The sequence below is a fragment of the Delphinapterus leucas genome, chromosome 4 (genome assembly GCF_059928025.1).
Source record: "Delphinapterus leucas isolate spDelLeu-1000000601 "Yukka" chromosome 4, BTC_Dleu_Yukka2, whole genome shotgun sequence".
Taxonomy (NCBI): domain Eukaryota; kingdom Metazoa; phylum Chordata; class Mammalia; order Artiodactyla; family Monodontidae; genus Delphinapterus; species Delphinapterus leucas.
Window position 1 is genome coordinate 72,222,331 of NC_143132.1, and position 19,405 is coordinate 72,241,735.

A 19,405-nucleotide genomic window follows, 5' to 3' on the forward strand; every position below is an offset into this window, starting at 1 on the left:
AGACATCTCTTCACTCTTTCTCTTCTACATAGTTCACTTTGTGGAAAATGGCTGCCTTGTACCTCTTCGTTCAGATATCAACCCAGGATGAGATTGGACCCCTAGTCCTAATACCAAATTCGAAAGATAGGGACTCCACTTCCCACTCCAGTCAGCTGTGGTCATGTCATAGGGTGGGGAGCAGGTTCACTAGTACCGAAGCTGCTAGGGTCCCAAGTCTGTACCCAATGGCTGGGAGGGGAGAGGAGGGTAGTTGGGAGGCAGTCACAGAGAAGAGAGGCTGGATACCACACAAACACCAACAAACGTGCTTTTTGTTTTGTTTTGTTTTGTGGTACGCGGGCCTCTCACTGCTGTGGCCTCTCCCGTTGCGGATCACAGGCCCCGGACGCACAGGCTCAGCGGCCATGGCTCACGGGCCCAGCCGCTCCGCGGCATGTGGGATCCTCCCGCACCGGGGCACGAACCTGCGTCCCCTGCACCGGCAGGCGGACTCTCAACCACTGTGCCACCAGGGAAGCCCCCAAACATGCTTTAAAAAAAAAAAAAAATTTATTGGAGTATAGTTGATTTACAATGTTGTGTTAGTTTCAGGTGTGCAGCAAAGTGAATCAGTTACACATATACGTATATCCACTCTTTTTTTTTTTTAGATTATTTTCCCATATAGGCCATTATGGAGTATTGAGCAGAGTTCCCTGTGCTATACAGCACGTTCTTATCAGTTATCTATTTTATATATTGTAGTGTGTTTATGTCAATCCCAATCTCCCAATTTATCCCTCCCCGCCTTATCCCCTGGTAACCATAAGTTTGTTTTCTACATCTGTGACTCTACTTCTCTTTTGTAAATAAGTTCATTTGTACCCTTTTGTTTAGATTCCCCATGTGATATGATACTTGTCTTTCTGTGTCTGGCTTACTTCACTCGGTATGACAGTCTCTAAGTCCATCCACGTTGCTGCAAATGGCAATATTTCGTTCCTTTTTTATGGCTGAGTAGTATTCCACTGTATATATGTACCACATCTTCTTTATCCATTCCTCTGTTGATGGACATTTAGGTTGCTTCCATGTCTTGGCTATTGTAAATAGTGCTGCAATGAACATTGGGGTGCATGTATCTTTTTGAATTAAGGCTTTCTCCAGGTATACGCCCAGGAGTGGGATTGCTGGGTCATATGGTAGTTCTATTTTTAGTTTTTTAGGTAACCTTCATACTGTTTTCCATAGTGGCTCTACCAATTTACATGCCCAGCAACATGTAGGAGGGTTCCCTTATCTCCACACCCTCTCCAGCATTTATTATTTGTAGACTTTTTGATGATGCCCATTCTGACTAAGGTGAGGTGATACCTCGTAGTTTTGATTCGCATTTCTCTAATAATTAGTGATGTTGAGCTTTTCACGTGCTTTTTGGCCATCGACCATGCTTTTATTTCAAAGTTTGGCCATATAAAGAGTAGCACGTTTAGGGACTCTGAGAGGGGGGAAAAAACCAGGAGGCTGAAAGGGGTGAGGAGAAAAGGATACAGAGAGGAGAGCAGGGCAACCCCATAGAGGGATGGAGGCTCACAGCATGATAGCACCCGAGGGAGAGGACCAGCGACTCCATGCCAGACTCAGTCCTGAGAGGCAGCAGACACCGCCTGGGCAGCAGGGGCTGCACCTTAGCAGGAGCTGGTTTGCTAAATAGAGGGCGAGAATAAAAAGCTCAGGTCCTGTGGATCTTGAAAAAAGAAACTATGCTTCTTGCCTCATACTTCTGTTCCCTGCTTTAAGACAGAGACTAAAGGATGGTGAGATTTGAAATTCAAAGGAAAGCCAGCTCCATGATCTGCTTTTTGTTTGGCTGATCTTGCATCATTAGCACCCAGCTACTCATTGGCTGCTCATTCTGAACAGCCAATGTGTTGCCCTCCGTGAATGTGAAAAATGGGGGTAATTGCATTGTTAATAAGTTGCTCCCTCTCTTGTGGGAATCATGCTTACATAGTTCATTGGATTCCTTTCCTGGAGGACCCCAAGTTTAATTTTGATTGTTTTGGGGGTCCTGAAGTGAACTTAGGGTCACAGCCTGGAGGGGAGTTTGGTGATGTGGTGAACTGAGGAAATATTTTAGGGAAAGGACAGATCTCAGTCAGCTCAGGATGCTATAGTGAAATATTATAAACGGAGTGGCTTATAAACAACAGAAATTTATTTCTCACATTTGGAGGCTAGAAGTATGATATCAGGGTGCCAGGGTATTCGGTTTCTGGTGAGAAATTCTCTTCCAGGTTGCACACCTTTCTAGTTGTATCCTCACATGGCTCACAGCAGAGCAGAAAAAGCAAGCTCTCTTGTGACTTTTAAGGCCACTAATCCCATTCATGAGAGCTTTACCCTTATGACTTCATCTATCCTAATTACCTCCTAAGACCCAACCCCACCTCCTAATACCATCACTTTGGGGGTGGAGTTTCAACATATAAATTTTGAGGGGACACAAACATTCAGTCCATAACAGCAAAGGAATCATATGTTCAAATCCTCTACTGCTTCAACCAAGTGAAATGTTCCTGCTTCGCATGGGGTGAAACTTAAGAGCTGCAGGTTTTGAGGTAGAAAAGGAGCTCTTATAGGAAGATGGAGCCAGGCATCCTCCCAGAGGGGGCTCAAGAGGACCTACTGCACTGTCCGCACCCTCCTCCCTGCCCAAGCGTGTATGTGTCTCCTGATTCCATGACCTGTTGTGGCCTGCCACACTTGCACCCATGTCCCTGACCTAGGGACCCTCACGAGGAGTTGAAGTCTCTTCTGTGCAGCGGCCCCTCCCATGAGGAAGCACAAGATACAGTAAAGAACAAGGGTATTACAAGGTTTGTCCTCTGTGCATCTCTCACCCAAGGCCTTATCAGAGGTGGCTCGTGGAAAATTATGATTGACGCTTTCTTATCTCTTTTCCCATCAGCATCATGACTAGTGGCATGAATAAAATACTAAGAGCCTCTAGTGTAGGGAATCAATGTAGAGCTCACTCTCCTCACTTGGATGTTCATTCATCTCTCATACATCTATTGAGCACCTTCTTCATAGCATGTACGGTGCTGTGTTAGGACCAGGTCCCTGCACTCCTGATCTTCGTAGATGTCATGCTTAATATTTCTGAGCACCTGCTGTGTGCTTTGCCTACATTATCTCATTTATTTATCACAACATCTTAATGGTATTCACTTTTTTGGGGATGTGAGTTGATTTACAATGTTGCGTTAGTTTTAGGTGTAGAGCAAAGTGATTCAGTTATACATAAGATAGCACAGGGAACTATACTCAATATTTTGTATTCACTTTTTATGGGAGAGACCTGAGGCTCTCAGAGGATAAGTGACTTGCTAAGTTTCGGAGTTGGGATTTGGACCCAGATCTATGACTCAAAAGCTTGATCACTTTCCATTCAAGGGGGAGGCAGACACGTCAATAGACAAACAACCCATAACAAAGTGGGTGTTCTTGAAGAGGCAGACACAAGTAGTGGTGGTGGCCGACTTGCCTGGAAAGTCAGCAGAGACGCTGTGACAGTTGCTTTATTCATTAGGACTGGGAAGACAAATGGACACAACACATGTTCCCTGCCCTCAAGCCACATTCAGGGTCTGTGCTAGCTCCTCTTTGCTTCGTCTCTCACCTCTGTGAACTGTCCCCTTTCGTCCTGCCTATTAGTTATGATCAGCAGTATGAACACAACCCCTGACCTTTGTCTGGGTGGCCAGATAAAATATAGGATGGCCAATGAGATATGAATTTCAGATAAATGAATACTTTTTCAGTGTAAATATGTTCCCAGTGTTGCATAATATGTACTTATGCTAAAGAATTATTCATTGTTTACATAATTCAAAAAGAGACACGTACCACAATGCTCATTGCAGCACTATTTACAATAGCTAGGACATGGAAGCAGCCTAAGTGTCTATCAACAGATGAATGGGTAAGGAAGATGTGGCACATATATACAATGGAATATTACTCAGCCATAAAAAGAAACAAAATTGAGTTATTTGTAGTGAGGTGGATGGATCTAGAGTCTGTCATACAGAGTGAAGTAAGTCAGAAAGAGAAAAACAAATACCATAGGCTAACACATATATATGAAATCTAAAAAAAAAATGGTTCTGAAGAACCTAGGGGCAGGACAGGAATAAAGATGCAGACCTACTAGAGAATGGACTTGAGGACATGGGGAGGGGGAAGGGTAAGCTGGGACGAAGTGAGAGAGTGGCATGGACATATATACACTACCAAATGTAAAATAGATAGCTAGTGGGAAGCAGCCGCATAGCACAGGGAGATCAGCTCGGTGCTTTGTGACCACCTAGAGGGGTGGGATAGGGAGGGTGGGAGGGAGGGAGACACAAGAGGGAGGGGATATGGGGATATATGTTTATGTATAGCTGAGTCACTTTGTTATAAAGCAGAAACTAACACACCACTGTAAGGCAATTATACTCCAATAAAGATGTTAGAAAAAAAAAGAATTATTCATTGTTTATCTGAAATTCAAATTTCACTGGGTGTCCTGTATTTTTATTTGCTAAATCTGGCAACTCTAAACCCAGCCAGAGACCTCTTGTTTGGTCCTCACAGCCAGAAGCCATACCTTTCTTAGCCCTTGGCTTTTCTGTGTAGCATCCTGATAGCAGCCTGGCCCTGGGCTCCTGGGCTCCACCCAAGCACCCTCACCTGCTGCTGTACATGCCCCAGCATGGGAGCGGGCTCTGCTGCTGCTGCAGAGAAAAGCTTTCGTCATATTTTCTTGCTCTGCTTTCTCTGATAGCACCTCCCTGGCACCACACTGGCAGGCTGGCACAGTCGGCAGAGCATGCAGGTAGAAATTGGCAGAGCTTCATCTCAAAGGAAATGGCCCAAGAGGGGAAAATGTTGAAACAGTAGAAGTCTGTGACCTAAACTCAAAGCACAGACTGTTAATAAATATCCTTCACTTTGCAGGTTGGAAGAAGCAGACATTTTTAGTTACTCGGTTCTTTCCTCAGTTAGGGCTCCTGGTCCCTCTCCTCCTCTTCCCTGTTCAGATGTTTACTAAGGACCTACCATGAACACCATACTATCAGACAGGCAGAGATGAGGAAAACTTCTCCCTCAAGGATCTCATGGCCCAGCAAGGAAACCAAGGTCTGCCTAAATAGCTGTAACATACAGTAGAAAATTAACACCTGAGGGAAGTGCAGAGAGAAAGCTATGGGACTTCAGAAGAAGAAGAAGGTGAGGGAGAGGGTCAATCCAAGCTCCTTTGTGAAGGAGGTGTCTTTTGAGCAGACCCTCAAAAGATAAATAGTATTTAAACATTCTCATTTTGCTAAATAACAAACTGTTGAACACTGATTCATTAACAGCAATTTATAATTTGTCAAATGACCAGTTCACTAAAACCTTGTTTCTTTTAACTATTTGTAGACTTTATAGCAATTTGTTTTTTACCAAAACTTCCAAATATTGTTTATTATTGTTTTTTAAAATCTCAGGCAATGTTCATGTCCCAAATATCAAAAATATCATAAGGTTTATTTCTCTCTTCCACCCAATTTTATTTTTTAATGTCTAAAAATTGTATCAGTTTCAGGTGTACAGCATTATAATTTGACATCTGTATTCACTACAAAGTGATCACCATTACAAGTCTAGCTGCCATCCATCACCATAGAGTTGATCCGCTTCATTCATTTTGCTTACCCCTTAACCCCTTCTCCTCTGGTAACCACCGATCTCTTCTCTGTATCTGTATACCTGTATCTGTGCATCTGTTCTTGTTTCATCCTGTTTGTTCATCCGTTTTGGGTTTTTTTTAGATTCCACATATTGGTGAAATCATATGGTATTTGTCTTTCTGCACCTGACTAGTTCACTTAGAATAATACTTTCAAGGTCCATCCAAGTTGTCGCAAATGGCAAAATTTCATTCTTTTTTATGGCCGAGTAGCATGCCATTGTATATATACACCACATCTTCTTTATCCATTCATTCATTGATGAACACTTAAGTTGTTTCCATATCTTGGCTATTGTAAATAATGCTGCAATGAACTTGGTGCATTTATCTTTTCAAGTTTGTGTTTTCATGTTCTTCAGATAAATACCCAGAAGTGGGATAGCTGGGTCATACAGTAGTTTTATTCTTAATTTTTTGAGGACTCTCCATACTGTTTTCCATATTGGCTCCACCAATTTACAGATTAGTAAGTGGATCCCCATCACCTATAGTCCATGTGATTTTCAATCTGGTGGTTTTACCCTGGTTTTTGGGTAGAGTCTGCTCATGAGCGCTTTCAAAGTAGGTTTTCCAGACTGGTGGTTGCTGAGGGGGAGGGGGTTGCGGGAGGGACGGAGTGGGAGGTTGGGGTTAGCAGATGTAAACTTTTATATATAGAATGGGTTAACAACAAGGTCCTACTCTATAGCACAGAGAAACATATTCAATATCCGATGATATACCATAATAGAATACTTTTTAAAATAATGTATATTTTATATATATGTATAACTGAATCAATTTGCCATATAGCAGTAATTAACACAACATTGTAAGTCAACTATACTTCAACTTAAAGAAAAAAAGGGAAAAAAGTGGGTTTTCCATTCCCTGCATTTCTATAGTCTTCCTGAGCATATTCCCCATTGGTTTTTCAAAGCCAAGAGCTTGGGATGCTTGACTGGCTTGTCTCTCCCATGCAGGATCTAGGGGTTGGGGTGCCTGATGTGGAGCTCAAATCCCTTGTTCCTCAGGGAAGAGATTCATACCTTTGTGATCCCTCTGCGTGTGGATCACTGTGGCTAGGGTGTGAGTTTTTCTTTGAGGAGCCCGTCTCTCTGCTTCTCTTACCCATGTCAATGCTGTCCTTCTACCTTTTGTTGTGGAAGCTCTGTTCCTCCAGTTTTCAGGTCCCCTTCCGAGGGGATTATTCCATACATAGTTGTAGATCTCTTGTGTCCACGGGAGGAGGTGAGTTCAGGATCTTGCTACAACACTGTCTTGAACCTTCTCTTTCCTGATGAATCTCTTCCAACCAACTTTAAACTCATTTCTCTGTGTACTTGGGCTTCTGCGACTCCACTGACTTGATTCCCACGGGTACAATTTTCTGCAGACACATGCTTGAAGCTTTCTCTATCGCATGACTATTCCTATGTAATTTTGACTTTTTTGAAATAAGCAGAATAATAAAGACAATAACAACAAACACCCACTGTTCAGCTTTAGCAAATGTTAACATTTTTCAATATTTGCTTCAGATAATTTTTCACTAGAAACAAATATTACAGATACAGTTGAAGCCCCTATATACCCTTGCCTGTGATTTGATTCCTTTCCTTTCCAGAATCTGAGACTTCTCTTTCCCATGTTAATTTTTATACTTTTCTACATGTGCATGATTCCTTAAAGGTTTAGCATTGTTTTGCATATCTAAAAACTATTTATGTATGTACATATATATCATAATACCGTTTATGTCCTTCTTTAACGTTATGTCCTTATGATTTATCCATACCTAAGCATAGAGCTGTTAATTCATTTTAGATTACTGTATAGCATTCCATTTTACAAATATACTACAATCTATTCATTCTTCTGTTGATGGACGTTTAGGTTATTTCCAATTTTTTATTATTACAAACAAAGCTGGAATACATTCTGTACATACACTATAGTCTCTCTAGAATATATTACTAGAAATGGCATTCTATAGGTTATACTCATCTTCACCTTTGTTAGGTATTGCCTAATTGATTATCAAAACATTTGGACCAATTTACTCTCACTAGCAATATTTCTGTTTATCGAGCAAGGGGCAAGGGCAAACCCCACAGATAACACGTGGTACATGCATGTTTCAACCTGCAGGTATAAGGGAAAGTATGTGGTGCCTCAGATTCTGACCATTTCATGAGGAAGTGTGCTCAGGCCAGGCACAGCTGGACACACTATGTATTGTGTACAGGAGAAGGACTACACATTTCCTGTGACCTCACATGTTTATAGAGGTGTATGGAGGAATCAGGATCATCTGAACAAGCTGGCTTTGTGATTAAGATTTTAGCCTTCCTGGCACGAGAAATGTGTCGGAAACAGCCCAATAATTTAGAGAATTTATAGACCGGAGGTTCTGCAGCCCTCCCCGAAGAGCCAGCTCATTGATAGGCTCCCTGAACAAGGCTCACAACAGTCGTCCAGCAGACAGTTGGTTTATCTCTCTACATTACACCTCTGGCCTTGCTAAACATAGGCCTTCTGACGCAGGGAATGTATTAACCGACAACATTGTGACAAATGTGCATCACGGGCTATGAAAGGCAAAAAGGTATTTTGGGACTTCTTGTCCACATCTGTAATACAAAGGAAGAAAGGGTGTTTTAAATTTTTTAATATAGGTCTTTAATCTATTTAGAATGTTTTGTTTTGGAGAAAGTAGAAATTTCATTATTAAAAAATATGATTAACATATTATCCTTGTCCTATTTATTAAACAGCTTATACTTTATTCCATTGATTTACAATGCCCCCTCTGTCACTAATCAAGTTTTCATACATACATGGTCAGTTTGAGGGCTCCCTGTTCTATTCCTCTGGTCTATCCTCTACACATAGGCTAACACCATACACTCTTAGTTATTCTTACTTTATAATCAGCTTTCATTTTTGAAAGAGTAAGTTCCTCAACCTTGTGATTTTAAAAAATTGTTTTGGTTTTTCTTGGCCATTTGTTCTTCCATAGAATGTTAGATCTAACTTGTCAAGTTACCTGAAAATTCTGTTGTGATAAGTATTAAAAATAGAAAACATAAATCAATATACATATTGAATTAATAGATTTGGGAAGAACTGATTTTTTTTAAAAGAGCTTATATCTTTATGATAAAGTGTATTCTCATCCATGATCATGGTATTTCTCATTATCTTTTATGTCTTTCAATGTTATCTTTAAGGGTACGATAATTAGATAGGGTTCTCCACTTGGATTTGGAACAAATTGAGAAATAAAGGAGTAGTACTTAGGAGACAAAGATATTACCTTTTGCTGATAGAGACCAGGTTAGAGGATATGGCTTTGGGTCAGATAGTCAAGTTCTTGGTACTAAATATCAGTAAGCATTCAAAAGATTTATACAAACAATCTCAAAGATAGAACTATATATAGGACCCTGTCAGGAGTTTGCACCCCAAGAAGAAGAAAAACAGAACTGAGCCTAGCACGCCCACATTATTCTTCCTAAATTTACTATTTAATATCACTCTGTCCTCCAAGGAGCAAAATGAGTAAAGGGGCAGAGAGACTGAGAGGGTTTGTCATACCAGTAGAGCTCCTTTCAAATGGATAGAAATCTTACAAGTAGGAAAAAATATTCTTTCTTTATATTATATACCTTATATTAGGTTTTAGTCTTTTTAAATTGAGAATGGAATTTGTTTCCCATTACACTTTTTCATTGGTTATCATGGGTATATAGGAATTCTATTGATTTATCTATGATGACCTCATTTTCAGCAACCTAACAACCACCTTATGAGGTAAGTAATGTTATTATTCTCTTTTAGGTAAACTGAGGCAACGGAGAGTTTAAGTAACTTGCTCAGGGTCACAGACGTAGGATGTGGTAGAGCCTGGCTCTTGCCTAGGCAGTCTGATTCCAGAGCTTTCACTCTAAATCCCCATGTAACCTTCTTTCACATGAACGCATAGTATCCGTTGTATGGATGACCCATCATTTATATACTCAATCCCTATTGATGAACATTCAGTTTATTTCCAGTCTTTCCTTATTACAGATACACTGCAACAAGTAACCTTGTACATATGTTATTTTAAACACATGACATGAAATAAATTTCTAGCATAACAAGATGTCCTAGGTTCATCTTGCACTTTTCCTGCCCCAGACCTGGAATCAATTGTTCTATCAAGGAGCCTGGTTACTTTTAGTGGGGAATAGTATTTAGAAACCAATATCTGGGCTTTTGACACGTATCTTTTACTGAGACTCTCTTAATCTTTAAATGTCTAGAAAATGTCTTCATTTTGCCCTCACTCTTGAATAAGTTTGACTAGGGGAACAAAGTCTAAGTTAACAATTCCTTTTCCTTAGCACTTTGAAAATATTACTCCATTATTTTCTGGCATGATAAGAAGTTTGCTGTCAGTCTAATGATCACTTCTCCATAGTTAATCTTTTTTCTATAATGGCTATTAAGATTTTTTCTATAAACTTATTATTCCACAATTTCACTTCAATGTAACCAGATGTGAATTTATTTTTATTTATCTTGCTTGATACTCAGCATGTACTTTTTATATGAGAACTCATGTTTTTCTTCAATCCGAAAAATTTTTCAACTATTTTTATAGCTTTATTGAGACATAATTCACATACGATAAAATTCACCTTTATAAAGTATACAATTCAGTGGTTTTTAGTATATTCACAAAGCTGTACAACTATCACCACTAAGTCAAGAACATTTTCAATACAGCAAAAAGAAACTCCATACCCATCAGCAGTCATTCCCCATTCCTCCCTTCCCTGATTCCCTGGCAATCACTAACCTACTTTCTCTCTCAATAAATTTCCCTATTCTGGACATTACATATAAATTAAATCATGTGTGACCTTTTGTATCTGGCTTCTTTCGCTTAGCATAATTTTTTCAAGGTTCGTCCATGTTGTAGCATGTGTCAATATTTCTTTCCTTTTTATGGCTGTATAATATTCCATATGTATATACTGCATTTTTTGGTCCATTCACCAGTTGAAGGACATTGTAATTTCCACTTTTTGGCTACTAAGAATAATGCTGCTATGAACATTTGTGTCCATATTTTTAGACAAACATGTGCATAAAAATATGATTTCAATTCCCATCAGTGGAATTCCATAGGAGTAGAATTGCTGGATAATATAGTAACTCTAACTTTAAAGTTTTGAGGAATGGCTAAACTGTTTTCCACAGTGACTGCACCATTTTACATTCCTACTAGCAGTGTATGAAGATTACAACTTCTCCAAAACCTCACCAACACTTGTTCTTTTCTTTTTTTTCTTTTTAAAAAAATTCTAGCCATCCTAGTGGTAGTGGTAACTTGTGGTTTTTAAATAATTTTGAATATCTTCTTATGTACTTATTAGCATTTACATAAGTTCTTTAGAAAAACGTCTATTCAAATTTCTTGCCATTTTTAAACTGAAAAACTTGTCTTTTTATTGTTGAATTGCGGATGTTCTTTATATACCCTAGCATGATGGTGCCCTCTTGAAGTACACAAACTTAATTTGATGAAGTCAAATTTATCTGTTTCTTCTTTTGTCAGTTGGATTTTTGGTATCATACCTGAGAAACCATTGCCTAATCCAAGGACATAAAGATTTATTCCTTTGTTTTTTTCTAAGAGTCTAATAGTTTTAGTTTTACATTTTAGTTTTACATTTAGGTCTATGGTCATTTGGAGTTAATTTTTGTTTATGGTGTGAGGTAGGGGTCCAACTTCATTCTTTTGCAAGCAGGTATACATATGAACTTTTTTTTAAACATCTTTATTGGAGTATAATTGCTTTACAATGGTGTGTTAGTTTCTGCTTTATAAAAAAGTGAATCAGGTATACATATACATATATCCCCATATCTCCTCCCTCTTGCATCTCCCTCCTATCCTCCCTATCCCACCCCTCTAGGTGGTCACAAAGCACCAAGATGATCTCCCTGTGCTATGTGGCTGCTTCCCACTAGCTATCTATTTTATATGTGGTAGTGTATATATGTTCATGCCACTCTCACTTCCTCCCAGCTTACCCTTCCCCCTCCCCGTGTCCTCAAATCCTTTCTGTACGTCTGCGTCTTTATTCCTGTCCTGCCCCTAGGTTCTTCAGAACCATTTTTTTTTGGATTCCACATATAACACATGCACTATTAATTTTCAAACATTTCTTCCTCACAATTCTCTCCATTCTTTTCTTATGAGACTTTTAAAAGAGATTGGAATGGAGACTCAACCTATTCTCTATGTCACTTGACTGCTGTTACATTTTTTACATAAGAGTATTTTTCATAGTGTTTACTCCTCTGTCATATTTTAATTCACAAACTTTCTCTTTGTGCTCCGGTTTGCTAATTTTTTAAATCATTGAATAAAGATTATATTTACAATATTTCTAAACTATTTTTTCTGATTAAGGAAAAACCCATTTAATTAATTTATTAGTTTTGAATATGTAATATAGGCACATTGTACAAAATTCAAAAGATATAAAACATAATGAAGAGGTTAGTGGCTTTTTAAAAACACATCTGTTCTTGTTTCATTTTTGCCAGTTTTTGTTTCATAATTTTGTATCTGTGTAATGCATATTATTCACAGAGCTAGATGAGCAGCGGGACGGATAGGAGAGAAGCCCTGATGGTGAAATGACAATGGGAAGGAAAGAGGGAGGGTTTGGGAACAGTGAAGAGTTGAGTTTGATAGGAGAAAAGCTTGTGCAATGAAGTCTAGTGGGAGGCAAGGCTGGAAAGGTGGGTTGGGGTCAGTCTGTGGACTTTGGAATAAAAGGTGAGAAAAGGTTAGTTGAAAAATTTGAACATTATTCTCTTAGCAATGTAGTCTTTGAAGATGTTTTTCACCACACAACAAATACTGTGCTTTAGGAAGATTAATATGTTTTAAATAGGCCAAGGAGAGAAGATTGGTAGTCTAGGCCTCATCAAAAGCTTTCTGTCTCAAGTGAGTACTCTCCCCCTTGCTCTGCTTGACCTCCTTTTAAAAAAATAAAAATAAAATGTCATGTATTGATTTTAATTTTTATGAAAGCAATGATCTACATAGTTTTTTTTAACCTCTTTTAACAGGTCTATATGCTGATTCTAAGCCAGATGTTTCAGATATTTCCTGCAAGGCTTGATTTTAGTGTCAGTCTGTAGTGAAATACTCTGTTTTGTTGACTGCTCCTTAGAGTTCCCACTTCCACTCTGGGTGCGGAAAGGGGCCACCCTCCAGAGGCACCCGGCTCCCCGGGTCCTGCAGCATTCTCCCAGCAGGGGGCAGCAGCGGCACACTTCAGAGTCTCAGGGGAGGGTGGGGTGTTGTGGGGTGCCCAGTGGGGAGGAGCTCACAGAAGGAAACCCATTGAGTGCAAAAAGTTAACTAGTTCCTCGACCCACTTCAGAGCCAAACCCACACCCTGTGGTGGGTTGAGCCACAAACACTGTTTTCTGTAAAGCTGACAGAGTCTTCTCTTATGGAGGGAGGAGGATGCTCTCAATACTTTAGAGGACCTGGTTTTTTTTTTTCCTTTCTCCTAATTCTTTATCCTCTGCTTTTGCCCATGAAAGTTCTAGTTCCTCCAGCTTTCCTTTTCCATTCTTTCATTTCCTCCAGTTTCCCACCACCATGGTTGTGGGTCCATCCAAATAATCACCTCCTTGACACTGGGTCACACTGGGAAGAAGAGATGCAGCGTGAGGGAGGGGCAAGCTGGCTGGCTTCCTGAGCTCCTTGCCTCCCTAGAGGCATCATTTTTCGATTAGATTAGAGACTCGAATCACCTCTAATCAAAGACACCTGGCAATCTCTTGCACATCGTCCTGTTCCCACTCACTTGCTGAATCCTCTGCCTGGACAGGATGAGAACATGGGCACCACCCCTGCAATCTGGCCTGTAACTTGGTCTACACCTGCATGCCATGTGGAGAAGGAATTCCTGGGGGCAGAACACGTGGAGTTGGGGATCAAAGCACAGTGGTGGGAGATAGTTTTTCAAAGATCCCAAAAGAACGTGATCCTAGTACTTTCTCACTGCTTTCCCCCAAATCTGCTGTTACGATGCCCTACGCAGCATGGCCAGCCTGGCATATTACTGTAGAGGTGGTGTGGTGTAGTAGAAAGCACATGGGACCAGGACACAAGCCATACGCTTGACTTTACTGCTGTGTGGTTTGGGGCAAGTCACTTACCTTCAAGCCTCAGTTTACTCTCCTGCAAGTGGATATTGATAATACTGTCTATAACCACCTTACAGAGTGGAGATAGCCAAGTAAGATAATGATATGAAAAGGTTTTATAAACAACAGAATGCTTCAAAACTATCATTTGTCACAACTTTTTTTTTTTTTTTTTTTACTTAATTTATTTATTTTTGGCTGTGTTGGGTCTTCGTTGCTGCGCACGGGCTTTTTCTAGTTGTGGCGAGCAGGGGCTACTCTTCATTGTGGTGTGCGGGCTTCTCATTGTGGTGCCTTCTCTTGTTGCAGAGCATGGGCTGTCGGCACACGGGCTTCAGTAGTTGTGGCACGTGGGCTCAGTAGTTGTGGCTCATGGGCTCTAGAGCACAGGCTCAATAGTTGTGGTGCACGGGCTTAGTTGTTCCGTGGCATGTGGGATCTTCCTGGACCAGTGATCAAACCCATGTCCCCTGAACTGGCAGGTGGATTCTTAACCACTGCGCCACCAGGGAAGTCCATGACTATTTCTTTTTGAAGAGCAGTTTGGCTTCTGTTTCATGGACACAGAATCAGGTATTGGGACAAACTGGATTCTCGTGGGTTCCAGGGCTATTGGGAGACAAGTCAGGATAGAACAGAGTGGGACTATTTCTAGGGACTTGGCTCCTAGCCCTCTGTGAGAGGAGGGGTTTCTTTCTTTCCCTTGGGCCAAGGGAGACTAATAGGGTGATCTACCTCTAGAATTCTGGGTCTGGACAAGATCACCAAAGGGTCATTAGTCTTAGGCCATTTCCCTGTCTCTCACCTAAGGCTGCATCTAAACTACCTCAGATAGATAAGAAAGAATATGGTATATAGTCTGTTAAGCTGTTTCTGGGGAGATTCCATATCCTCTCCTGGCAATTCAGAATCAAGTATATTTTACAGTGAGCTGTCATTTGTATTTCATTTTTCGCCTTTTTCTGCAGTTGAAGGTTTTGAACGCTTCAAGGGCAGGAAAAGCGTGCGTTCATTTTCGTATCCCATCTAAGCCCAGCACAGAGTGGCCCTGGGGTCCAGTGTGTTTGGCTGAACTGTATTGTTCTATCCTCACCAGAACTAGGAAATATGCTGGTCACTGTTCTTTGACAGTTTTACATGTAGTATTTGCAAAGTTCAAAACAAACATTGCAGTAATTTGGCTTGCAGCTTCTCTCCTAATCCTTCCTCCTTTGGGAACTGACCAGGATGGGGGTAGGAACTGTCAAGACTGAGCTCCCTGTTTCTGCTCAAGAAACGCCCTGTGTTGGCTTGGCTTGGGCTCCCCTCCCTTTCTTATCAAATGAAATCAGCCACTGAAGGAAATTGGCTTCTCCAGATTGCGAGAGACAGGAAGCAGCATTGAGAAGCAATGTCCTGGGAGGGAAGCCAGAGAATTAGCTCCAGGCCCAGCCCAGTCAGTGCCTGGCCCTGGCCTCCTTCCCTACAGCTCTGTCCTGTTCTCACAACCTCCAGCCCCTCCTCTCCTTTTCCTGGGTCCTGGCATGTGAGGCTGAAAGGGACTGTAGTTATCATCAAGGCCAGTACTCCCAAGTCTTCCAGCCTGTGCTGGATGCTTCCAGAGATGGGAATTTTGCTGCTTCCCCAAGGAATCAGCTCCATTTTTGCCTTTTATCCAGATGAAATCTGCCTCCTCCAACAGTCCCCTCCTGCTCACGTGGGCCTCTCTCCTTCCTCCATGGGACAGCCCTTCAGATGCCTTAGTCTGACACCCCCAGGAGAGGTCCTAATAAAAGCATCAGTTTCTCAGAAACTTACAAACCCTAAGGGCATCTGAATTAGAATCTAAGTGGGAAGGAAATGCTGAGGACAATGCCATTGATCATCCCTTTCCTTGCCAAGGAGACCTGTGTGGTTTACCCTGATGTTTTGTATGGCCTTGACATACTGCTTTTGCCCCCCCCCCCCCACTGTGTGTCCAGTGTCTTCTAGAAGAATTTGTTTTCCCATCCAGCTCACTTTATTAATTTTTGCTAAAATATTTAGAAGTATATTTAAAGACATCATGACATTTTGCCCCTAAGTACTTCAGTATATATCTCTTTTTAAAACAATGGAACAGGGACTTCGCTGGTGGCGCAGTGGATAAGACGTCACGCTTCCAACGCAGGGGGCCGGGTTCCATCCCTGGTCAGGGAACTAGATCCCACATGCATGCTGCAACTGCAACTGCCTCCAACTAAGGGGCCCGCCTGCAGCAACTAAGACCTGGTGCAACCAAATAAATAATAAACTAAAATAAAACAGTGGAACAATATCTTTATTTTATTTTAAAATAATTTTTCAAGATTGAAGTCAAGTTGATTTACAATGTTGCGTTAGTTTTAGATGTACAGCAAAGTGATTCAGTTTCACATATGCATATTCTTTTTCAGATTCTCTTCCCTTATTGGTTATTACAAAATATTGAGTATAGTTCTCTGTGCTATACGGTAGGACCTTGCTGGTTATCTATTTTATATATAGTACTGTGTATATGTTAATCCCAAAGACCTAATTTATCCTTCCCCCCAGTTTCCTCTTTGCTAACCATAAGTTTGTTTTCTATGTCTGTGGGTTTATTTCTGTTTTGTATATAAGTTCATTTGTATCTTTTTTTTTTTTTGGCGGTATGCGGGCCTCTCACTGTTGTGGCCTCTCCCGTTGCGGAGCAACAGGCTCCGGACGCGCAGGCTCAGCGGCCATGGCTCACGGGCCCAGCCGCTCCGCGGCATGTGGGATCTTCCCGGACCGGGGCACGAACCCGTGTCCCCTGCATCGGCAGGCGGACTCTCAACCACTGTGCCACCAGGGAAGCCCCAAATTTAAAAAATTTTTAAACCACAAAAAATACTTTCCTGCAGAGCTGAAATCAAAATATAATACCCAACAAAATTAATTATAATTTCCTGATATTGTCTAATACTCAATCCAAGCTGAGAAGTAGAAGGGAGCATCCCATCTTCTGGATTTATCCGACTGCTTCCTTGTTGTAATGTTCTTCTAGCTGGTTCTTCTATGCCCTTTATTTCCTATAAATGGTAAGTTAGATTTTAGGGCTTGATTATATTCAAGTTAAACATTTTTAGCAAGGATATACCCTCGATGATGTTGGGACTTCACGTTGCCTCACATTGGGAGACATGTCTGGTTGTCCTACTATTGGTGATGCTAAGATTACCCCATGGATTAGGTGTTGACCCCTTCATTGTGTTTTTTCCATTTTGTGACCAGAAAGAAATCTGTGTGGTTGCTGTATTATAGCACTATACAAATGTCAAATGATGTGTATTTTAAAGTCACAATTGATCAGAAAAAGAAAAAGCAGGGCCGGGATGGATGGAGGTTCCATCTCTATTACTGTGTTCTGTTCTTGTATAAATCATTTAACACTCAAGGCGCCTCAGTTTTCCTATCTGTAAAATAAAGGGTTTGAACTAGACGATCTCTAAGGTTCCTTCTAGCTTCAAACTTCTTTTTAAAAAAGGTTCAATTGTAGTAAAATACACATAACATAAAATTTACCATCTTAACCATTTTAAAGTGTACAGTTCAGTAGTTATGTATATTCACATTTTTATGCAGCCGTCACCACCATCCATTACCAGAACTTTTTCATCATGCAAATATGAAACTTAGTACCTGGTAAACAACTCCACTTTTTCCCCTCCCTTCAGTCCCTGCTAACCACCATTCTACTTTCTGTTTCTATGAGTTTGACTACTTTAAATACCTCATATAAGTGAAATCATATAGTATTTGTCTTTCTGTGGCTGGCTTATCTCACTTAGCATAATGTCTTCTGGGTTCATCTATATTGTAGCATGTGTCAGAATTTCCTTCCTTTTTAAGGTTGAATAATATTCCATTGTATGTCTATACCACATTTTGCTTATCCATTCAGCTGTCCCCATGGACACTTGGGATGCTACCACTTTTGGCTATTGTGAATAATGCTGTTAAGAACAAAGGTGTACAGATATCTCTTAGAGACCGTGCTTTCAATTATTTTTCCTGTATATCCAGAGTGATATTGCTGGATCATATGGTAATTCTATTTTTAATCTTTTGACAAACTGCCTGTTTTCCATAATGACTGTACCATTTTACATTCCCACCTACAGAGTACAAGGGTTTCAGTATCTTCATACCCTTGCCAACACTTGTTTTCTGTTTATTTTTTGATAAAGCCATCTTAATGGATGTGAGATGTTACATGGTTTTGATTTGCATTTCCCTGATGATTAGTGATGTAGAGCACATTTTTCATATTCTTCTTGGTCATTTGTATGTCTCCTTCAGAGGAATGTCTATTCAAGTCCTTTGCCCATTTTTAAGTCGGGCTATTTGGTTTTTTGTTGTACAGTTGTAGGAGTTCTTTGTGTATTTTGGATAGTATCCTTATCAGATACATGATTTGCAAATATGTTCTACCATTCAATGGTTTTCCTTTTTGTACTGTTGACTGTGTCTTTTCATGCACATAAACTTAAATCTATAAAACTTGAACCACAATTCTTCTTCTCATCTTTGGCCCATAGCTGCAGCCTGAGGACCTTAACTTCTCTTCCCTAAATAAGTGGCATTCCTATCTCACTGCTTCCCTGATGATTCAGTTCTCAGAACAGAATTCTAATTTCTTAATGACTAGAGTAGACCTTAGAGGTCTCGCCCAACCTCATTTCACTAATGAACAGACTGGGGCCCATTGTTAGCAACAGAGCTGGATCTGAAATGTGGGTCTTATCCCTCTCTATCCGGGGCTCTTTCTATTTCACCAACACTGTGATTCAACTCCACAAGTCTACTGGTTATTTTAGTAAACTCAAGAAACATAATCAACTACAGGAAAAGACAACCAGGCTGTTAAGCGGGAATTTTATTCTACCAAAGCTCTGCCATGGGGAAATATGCATGTGTTTGTTATATGTAACCTATTTACATATTCAAAAACCTTTTTACATTCTAAAAGCAATTACACATACCTGGGATCATGTGAGTGCTGTTTTCTGGTAGGTTGGAAGCTGGCTTAGGGACCAGGAATAAGGGGTGGAGATCAGTGGGCTTCTCTGGGTGAAGTGTAACTTGCAGTATTTCCAAGGAATCAACATTAAACTTGTAAAGAGGATGGTCATTATTTCTTATCTGCCCAGGCTCCATCCCTCTTCTTCTGATAAAAGCACTGATTTTCTTTAGGATGCCACTCCTTCTCCACATTTAATTCATATAGTTTTGATGGAAATTCAAGAGTAAGCATATGACCCAGTCCACAAACATCAGTACGTTCTATCACCCAGCCACAGTGAATGGTGAGGGGAGAAGCACTTGACCCCAGGTCATACCAAGGAGACTCAGTCCTGGGACTTTTGCTGGGCTATTTTGAAAGAGGCCCTCTTTCTGCTGGGATTG